The sequence below is a fragment of the Alligator mississippiensis genome, chromosome 1 (genome assembly GCF_030867095.1).
Source record: "Alligator mississippiensis isolate rAllMis1 chromosome 1, rAllMis1, whole genome shotgun sequence".
Lineage (NCBI taxonomy): Eukaryota > Metazoa > Chordata > Crocodylia > Alligatoridae > Alligator > Alligator mississippiensis.
Genome location: NC_081824.1, coordinates 191566549 through 191575466, shown reverse-complemented (window position 1 = coordinate 191575466; position 8918 = coordinate 191566549).

Sequence of the window (8918 nt, the reverse complement as noted above, 5' to 3'; positions counted from 1 at the left end):
AATATTAAGGGTGGAAGGAAATAAATGAGACTAGAAAGGATGTATGAATGAAATAAATCTCATCAACTCAGATCATATAACAAATGAACTGAGAATTAGATAAATTATTTATTATTAAATCAAAAATCTAGTTAATGTGTTGTGAATGTAGTTTATAGTGGTTCATTTTCCATTTAATTAGAGCCTTACATTTTATTTTTACTAATAATTTAAAATCTTTTTGTCGAAGTGGATAAAATCACATGGAAAGTAATACATGTCCTGGAAATGCAGTGTCAGATATTGTAGTTAGCCCCACCAATGATTTCATTACACTATGCAAAAATTAAATTCTGGTCTGTTACGCCAGTGTCAAAACAGAGTAATTTCTATACTGCTGTGATCCTGTTTGAAAGAGGCTATATTTAGAGCTATAAAATACACATTGCTCTCTCTAGTCCAGTCATTCCTCGTCCTCAGCCGTGTGTACAAGCTGGACAATTCATACCAGTTTTAGGAGTGGTTCTTTTTATGCTACCTTTGCTTTCACATTGCAGGACCTCAACTGTACTTCCCAGAAAAGTAAGATAGAAATTGCAAAAGCAGCAACAAAACAATAAGATGACTTGCCAGCCACTATGAAGTACTATGATTGACGAAAGCTGCATATATATCCTTCAGAAATGACTTGAAAATGCTAATCTGGTTCCCTCTAGAACGCTGGATGGAACCTGTCATACAGTGTGATGAAAGACATACATGATCTCTTGGGTTAAGCACGTGACTGGGAATTAGCCACATCTCAATTCTACTTTCCGCTGTGACACTTACTGACTTCGTGGCCTTTGGTAAATTGCTTTAGCCCTGTTCCTGCTGTCACCGAAGGAAACAGGGATTTTGGCAGTGACCTCAAGGATCCAGACCCTTACCTTTCTGCTTTATTATACATATTTGTAAAATAGACATAATTACACTTGCTTTCCATTCTCACAAGAAAATGAGAGAATGTCTGTAAAGCATTTGTACGTGAAAGCTGCTTTATGTGCCATTGCATGAAAAGGAAGGGCTGTCATAGATGTATTTATGCCTAAAGATACAAATTATAAATTAATTTCCATCATGCTAAATAGCTCAGTATAGAGTCCTTTTGTAAGCCTCAGACTCATCAAGAATCAATTAAAACTACTCTACAATCCCCGCTGTATTAACTTGGACAAATTGTATCTTGCAGACTGCTGCCTATAATGAATCCATGTAGCGCTTCATTCCTAGAAAGGTCCTATAAACTTAATAGGAATTAAACCAATAGAAATTTAATAGGGCCTGACAGAAATCACAATGAAAATTGAGACAATGATATTCTATTTGATGTGTATGATCATCATACAGCTTTCTATAGCTGAGGTAGACGTCTCTATTTAAAATTAAGTGGTTTAAAAATGTAGAAAGATTAATTTATTTTTATTGAGTTCTATGCTACTTTCTTATTAAGGGTTCTCCCAAACTTCTAGAAGTTACTACACCAATGCTCCTGCAACCTGTTTACTAGGGGTTTGTGAAATGAGCCCTTTTTTATTTGGATTTGGTCTGAATCGGGGACAGTGATTTGATTTGCTGATTTGGATCACTGTCCCCGATTCAGTTCGGCCAAATGCGAATCTGAAGATTCAATGCTAATTCAGAGAATCAGCAATTCAGTCATAGATACAGCTTTAAATGTTTTTTCGACATACCTCAAGGTACCAGGCGTGGCTCGTGACTGCTGCAGTGCTGGGATGCATGGAGTGTCCCACAGGAGCATGGGATGGGCCCCCCACATGCTTGGTGGTGAACTTAGAAGTGGACCAGGAGTACTTCCGGTTCACTTCCGGAGCCACTGGGGAGTGTGCTGGGGGGGCCCTCGCCCCCCCCCCAGCTTGGCATTTGGCTGTGGGGGGACCCTGGGTACCCCAGACCTAGGAGGCACCAGTCGCTGAGCCAGGACAGCATGGGAGTGGGGGGTCAGCACACTCCCCGGCAAACCTGGAAGTGGACCGGAAGTGATTCTGGTCCACTTCTGGGTCTGCTGCCCCCGCACTCCTGTGGGCCGCTCCATCTGCCCCAGCTTCACAGCACTCATGAGTTGCCTGGTACCTTGAGGTATGTAGAAAAAATATTTAAAGCTGTGTCTATGGCCAAATCTTTCTGAATCTCTCCAAATCGATTTGGAGGGTTCCGATTCAATTCGGTGAGATTAAAGGGTCTCCTGATTCGATTCAGATTTGGAGATTCGGCCACTGAATTGAGCCTAATCTCCACTGAATCGAATCAGGGACCGAAGCTTTGCACAGCCCTACTGTTTACAAGAGGCTAGGTGGCCTATTGGAACCATCTCACACAGGGATCCCTGGATGAGAACATTTCCCTGCTTGTGCTTGGGCTCCAGGGAGAACCATTTGAGGGGGTATGTATCAGTGCATGGCTTAGGTGCTGTAATGGAGCTACACAGTTTGAAAGCTGGAGGAGGCAGGGGATCCCTGGAGCTAATTTGAAGTCAGGCTCCAGACAGTCCCCTGAGATCCAAAGCTGGTAGAGCCCAAACACCTTATCCCACCCCCTGGGAATTTTTCCTCTGCCTCCCTTCACATGTTTCTTTTATTGTGTGTTTTGATATGGCCTAAGGCAAAGATTTTTTTTACAGGCAGAAATGTTTTAAGGACTTGTTTTTTGCTTGGTGTATATCCCACCCTGCCTAATTATGCATAACGTTTCACTGTAAGCTTTCTCAGGGGGCAGACACTCTGCCTAAGATCTATTACAACAAGAGTGTGAAGTGCAGAATGCACTTAAACTGTTCATTGTCATTCCAAGCAATCCAAATTAAACCTGCTTTGTGAATGCTGCAATCAAAAGAACAAAAGCTGTAAAGTGATGCAATGGAATTTACAATGCAAAAAGCTGGGAATGCTGCTTGACAAACATTTATGGCTTTAATGATAAATTGAAGGATTACAGTTTTTATAAATAACATACAGAGTTTTATTTTTAAAATGTTTCAAAATGTCATAAAGACCTATATGCAAATGTTTATTTGCACATGTGTATACTGATGGTGTGGATTTCTGATTTTAGGGCCTTGTCACATTGTAAGTTTAAGTGGCTTCTGGAGCACCTAACCCCTGGTCTGTCTGCACATTAGCACCTCTTAAGTGTTTTAAAGCACTCTTTATTTGGCTTAACCATTACTCTACTCCAGGGCAGGATTATCTCCAATCCGCCTAATTTTGCTCCTGTTTTATTAAATTGTGGCCCTCTCTGCACCCAGTTGAAGTTCTCCAAGCATCCCAGGAAGCAGTGGGTGTGCTGTGCCTCTTGCCACTTCTCATTCCAGCTGGTTCTGCTCCTGGTAGGAGCAGAGCCAGCCAGGCCCAAGCAGGGGAAGGAACCATGTCACTCAGGCCCAGCTCTGCTTCCCACTGGGAGCAAAGCCAGCTGGGTCCCATCAGGGAGGGAACTGTGTTGCTCAGACCCGGCTCCACTCCCTGCCAGAAGCAGAGCCAGCTGGGTCCAAGCAATGCGGTTCCCTTCCCCACACAGACACAGCTGCCTTTTCTCCTAGCAGGAGCAGAGCCAGAAACTGAGTGATGGCAAGAGGTGCCATGGCTCCAGGAGCTGGGGCTGCAGTACTCGCTATACCCTGAGGGAGCAGGGAGCCCATCCTTCCTCTAGCTCCTTGTCCTGCCCCTGCTCACCAAGCCTCTAGTGGTAAGTCACAGCTGTGCAGGTGAGGGGCAATCAGAGCAGGTTTTTTGCTGTAACATGACTGCTTCACTAAGCCAAACAACACTAAGCTGATTAACATTTGTTTGGCTTAGATTGACACAGTCTGTAGTCACTGTGTGTAAACTTCTCTGGCTACTTATCTACATACAGTGTGCTTTTCAGTTATATTACTTTTTGTATGAGGATCTCTGAGCATGTACAAACACTAAGCTTCATGGTATCATATAAGAGGTTTATACAGCAATCACTTCAAGATGTGATCCAAAGATCACACTTGAAGATGTGATTCAAGAAGCAGCTAATTCTAGGTTGTAATGTAATAAAATGTGCTTATTCATAGATTCATAGATTGTAGAGTCGGAAGGGACCACAATGGATCATCGTATATTAAGATATTTGTAAATACTACATCGTAGGGGGGAAGGGATGAAGACAAATACCTAGGGCTGCCAAGCCAGACAGTTGATTGGTCAAATATTGTCAATTGACTGGTCAATTTCATATTTTTGGCACATCAAAGATTATAACAATTTTACAAAAAAACCCAACTCTTTTTTGTAGTCTTCTTGACAAAAATATGATTTTTAAAATTGTTTTGGACACATTTCTTAATGGAACACTTGAACTTTTTCAATTATTATTTGGACCTATTGGCTATTTTTTTCACAATTTGTGACTGATATTTGACCATTCAGTTGACCAAACTTTATCTGATTGGTGAAATACCCAACCCTACAAATACCATATCAGCTGAAATATCAGAGGGAATAGAGTGGTGATTCTTAACCAGTGCATTACCAAACGGAAGCATTTTGGGGTGCCATGAGATTATTTTAAGGGTGCAACACTTACACGTGGTTCACAAGATAAACCCAGAGATTCAAATAGAAATCCACAGTGTCGAAAGCATTCTGCCTTGTTGTGATCTTTTTGAGTTTGCAACAGGAGAATTGCTTTATTATTTTTCCACAGTTAAAAAAACAAGTGAAAGATAAAAGTTGGCATTTTCCCCTGAGGGACTTCTTGAGTCTAAAGAGGTTGAGAACCAATGGAATAGAAGGCAGACTGACTGTAATTACCTGGGGTAGCATTTGGTCTGAGTATCAGGGTTAGCACACCCACTTCCATAAAATGTAGTATGGATCTTTACTGAATGCAAGCAACTAGGACCTCACTTGTATATCTTATCCAACAAATGGTACCACAAGAAAGAAAGAACTTCTATCATCGCATCTGAGCATTGAAAGGAAACTACGGAGAAACCAAAATCACCTTTTAAGGGTCTAATATAGCCCCGTGTTGGCCTGCAGGAGGAGTAGCTGGGTAATATATTTTAACAGCAATACTCGCATCAGTCTTCAAGAACAGCACCTTAGGTACTTAATAAATCAGTCCCTAGATGACTGTTGAAATTGCTGCTTTTGTGGCCCAGAATCCCAGTTCAGTCCCAGAATGATTTTGAATCTGTCTGCTCTCCAGACTGATCAGACCATGGAAGTTCTCCTCAGTCATAAGTTTATCTCCAAAACTTGTCCATTTGGATTCTTTAGATGATTCCTTCCAAGTACAGTGGGTGAGTCAAGAGAAAAGTATGCTCTGAAAAGTTATTGCCAGCATGAAATGGAGTAAATTTGATTTTGTCTTGATTTGATTTTGTCTTGAATGTACTGGAATGCTTTACCTTTTCTGTGAGTTGAGAGGCTTCTGGCCAGCTGTTTAACTCAAAATGTAAATTTCTATATGTATGGTCATTTTTCACTTAGTTGTTTTTTTGCATGATGATGTTAAAAATATTTAGCAACAGAAACAAAAGTCCCCTTTAAAGTATCAGAGTTTAAAAATGCCTGTTATCTTAGATTTTGGAAAGCATTTTTTATTTTCATGAAGATGATTTTCTCTGTGTTTAAATCTTCCTCTGTAGAACTGAAAGATTGATACAGTGTTACCATTGTCTAAAATTAGTGAAGTGCAAAAAGTAAATGAGAAATAATTAAAAAATATATTTTATTAATCTAAAATGTTAGTAGATTAACACCAGTATAGACTTTTCTTTTTCTTAGCATTATAGAAAAATAGGGTTGAAAGGGACCTCAGGAAGTCATTTAATCAAAGCCCCTGCTCAAGGGAGGAGCACCTGTTTCCAGACCATCTCAGCCAAGTGTTTGTCTAATCTTAAAAACTTCCAGGGATGGAGATCCTATCACCCCTCTAGGTAATCCGTTCCAGTGCTTTTGCAAGTTTGTAGTTAGAAAGTGCTTCCTAATATCCATCCAGCATAAACATTCCAGGTTGTAATATAAGATCATTACTTCTTGTCCTCTCTCCTGTGGACACAGGAAATAGTTGATAAGCATCTTCTTCATACTAACCCTTTTTGTATTTGAAGACTTATCAAATCCTCCCACAGTTCAACTCCCGGCTAAGTAGTCCCAGTTCTTCCAACCTTTCCTTGTATGTTATGTTTTAGTCTCTAATTATTTTTGTTGCTTCCTTCTAGATGCTTTCCAATTGGATCTCTTTCCCTTTCCCTTGTTAAAAAGTAAATTAAAAAAATTAATTTTCTGCATTTTGACCTGCCTGTGGAGCCATAAATAACAAATACCTATATAAAAGGTCTGATACACTGGGTGCCATTTTCAACACTATGATATTGTGAAGAGCTTTAAAAGTTTACACACACAATAAGATCTCTTTACATTGCTGGAGCAGTGTAAATGTAATAAAGAATGATGCCAATGAAGATCCAGTTGGTAATTACTCATAGCTGCTGCTTCAGGGTTTTTACATTCTTTGAGAAATAAAGATAGCCTCTACATCACCACATTTTTAATACTGTATTGTCCCTTTATGTCCATATTTCCAATAGCAAATAGCAACACTTGGAATGTGACCCAGATCTAAAGGCCATATTTAAATATATTAAATGTAACTTTAGATTGGTATTAATCGGTTTCCTCCACAAACACGCTTTATAACATAAATGCATTCCAAGTTAGAAGCTTCAGATTTTGAAGGTAAATGTCAACTAGATTTGACAATGTATGCAATGTGTAGTGTAACTGCTGTTCTCGTAAGGCTACAATTCAAATGATTCAAATATTCTCCCAGCATCCTAGTTTAGACTTGCCCTGAACTACTTAATAAAATTCCCATTTCTTTTCTTTCTGTTTTGAGTACTAGAAACAAGCAACGAGAGAAATCTGTGCATGTGGTCAAAGTACTCAGGAAGACCTGCATTTGTGATCCAAGTAAAAATAAACTTATTTTTATATTACTGCTCTGGTTTGGATTAATCAAGGATATTTATCCTCCTCTCTTGGAATGGTCTCTTTCACTGCTGGAGTTTTTCCACTGTTTCATCAAGAACTGTAGCCTACAATTTATATTTCTTGTGATCAACTTGTATATTAATATCTGCTGTTAATTTTTTTCAGTTTATCATCTTTAATTATACTTTGCTTTTAAAAACAACCTAAACAAACACATGGAAAAACTCCTCTGTGTCCTTCAGATTAAAAATTGCTGACTAAACATTTTTCTTAAATACTGATCTTTCCTTTGTAGATTTTGACAACTGACTGGATATTTATGAAAGAAACAGTACAGTATTACTTGCTGTCTTCAAGTAATACTGTACTGCAGTAAAAAGGTACCACTGGCGTTTTTGAAAGCAACACCACCGCTCCTACAAAGGACTCAGGTAGCCTACTCTAAGGGGATGACACATTTGTAAGAGTGAAGACTTCCATCTTTGGGAAGTTGTTCTCTCTTTTTTTCAGCTTTGTTGTAAAATCTGTAGTTTCAGATTGAGATATAGTCTCATTGAGAATATATGGGATATACTTTCCTATTTCCTAGTAACAAATTGCTTGAACTGATAATTTGCAAATCCCCCCTCCAGCTCAACATGGTCTTCCTTAAGTCTTTCAGTCTTCTTTGGCCAGGTACAGACATTACATTTTTAACAATATAAGTGACTGATTTTTAACAGATAAGTGGGTCTATACCCATAACAGAACAGCAGTTTGGCATACAAAGACTGGTTTAAAAATGGTGGAAACAGGCCTAAGAAATCCCCCTCCCCACCACTATCAGAGGGTGAATGTGTGTTTTGTTTGCTACCCATCTAAACTATGCTACTTACAGAAAACTGCTTAATTGATTCTACCTTGGGCTTTTTGAATATCTAGCCTTTGTGGCTGGCACCTTAGCATCTAGTTTTTGCCAATGTCCGGACTGGGCCAATGTTCTACTGAATTGTACTCTGAGGGCACATCCAGATGAGCTTGCATGTGCTTCTTGCCGCATCTCAAAGCTGTCTCAAAACTGCTGTGTATTTGCAGCATGGGCTCAAAATTTGATACCTGGATATCCAGGTATCCAAAAAAAACTAACAAAAAACCTCACAGAAAAAAAGCAGGGCAGCAAAACCGAAGGCTCAGGTCTTCCAAAGAAATGCTCTAGTAGCCAGCCTCCATGCCCTGCTTTTTTCAGGTGCTGCAGCGCGTGCAGGGCAAGCAGCAGTGCGGGCTGCTGGGACCTGGACCCGGGCTCCACCCCCAGGTAAGCAGGGACTGGAGCTGGGGCTGTGGAGGACTGGGGGGAGGGGGACTGTGGGGCAGGGAACTGCTCAGGATGGGTGGGTCCCCCACCTGCCTCCTGTATGGCCCACAGGCCCCCCGCAGCAGCAGGAGCCATCGGGGATTGGGGCCCTACTGGATCAGCATCCCCGTATGATGCAGTGCAGCACGGAGTAGCATGGCTCAGCCCTAGCCTCCTGGCATCATTGGCACAGGGCCACACAGCTTTGGGCAGCTGCAGGCCACTTGGACTGTCACCCAGGGCCCAACGCTGCTTGCAGGGACTGGGTGTTGCGCCAGGCTGGGTCCTGCATTCATGGAAGTGGCCTAGCCTGATGGTGTCCACAGCCTGACATGACATATGGTCCCCACAAGTGGTGTGGGGTCCTGGGTGACAGCCCGAGTGGCCTGGAGCTGCCTGAATGTGCACAGCACTGTGCCAAGCTGGCCAGGCCTGTGCAATGGGGCACACACAGCACTGGGTGCCAGGAGGCTGGGGCCAAGCTGCGCTGCCCTGTGCCATTCAGGGGGGCTGTTCCAGGATGGTCCCGAGCCCCAGTGGGCTGCTGCTGCCGCTGGTGAGCTATGGCTCTGGTG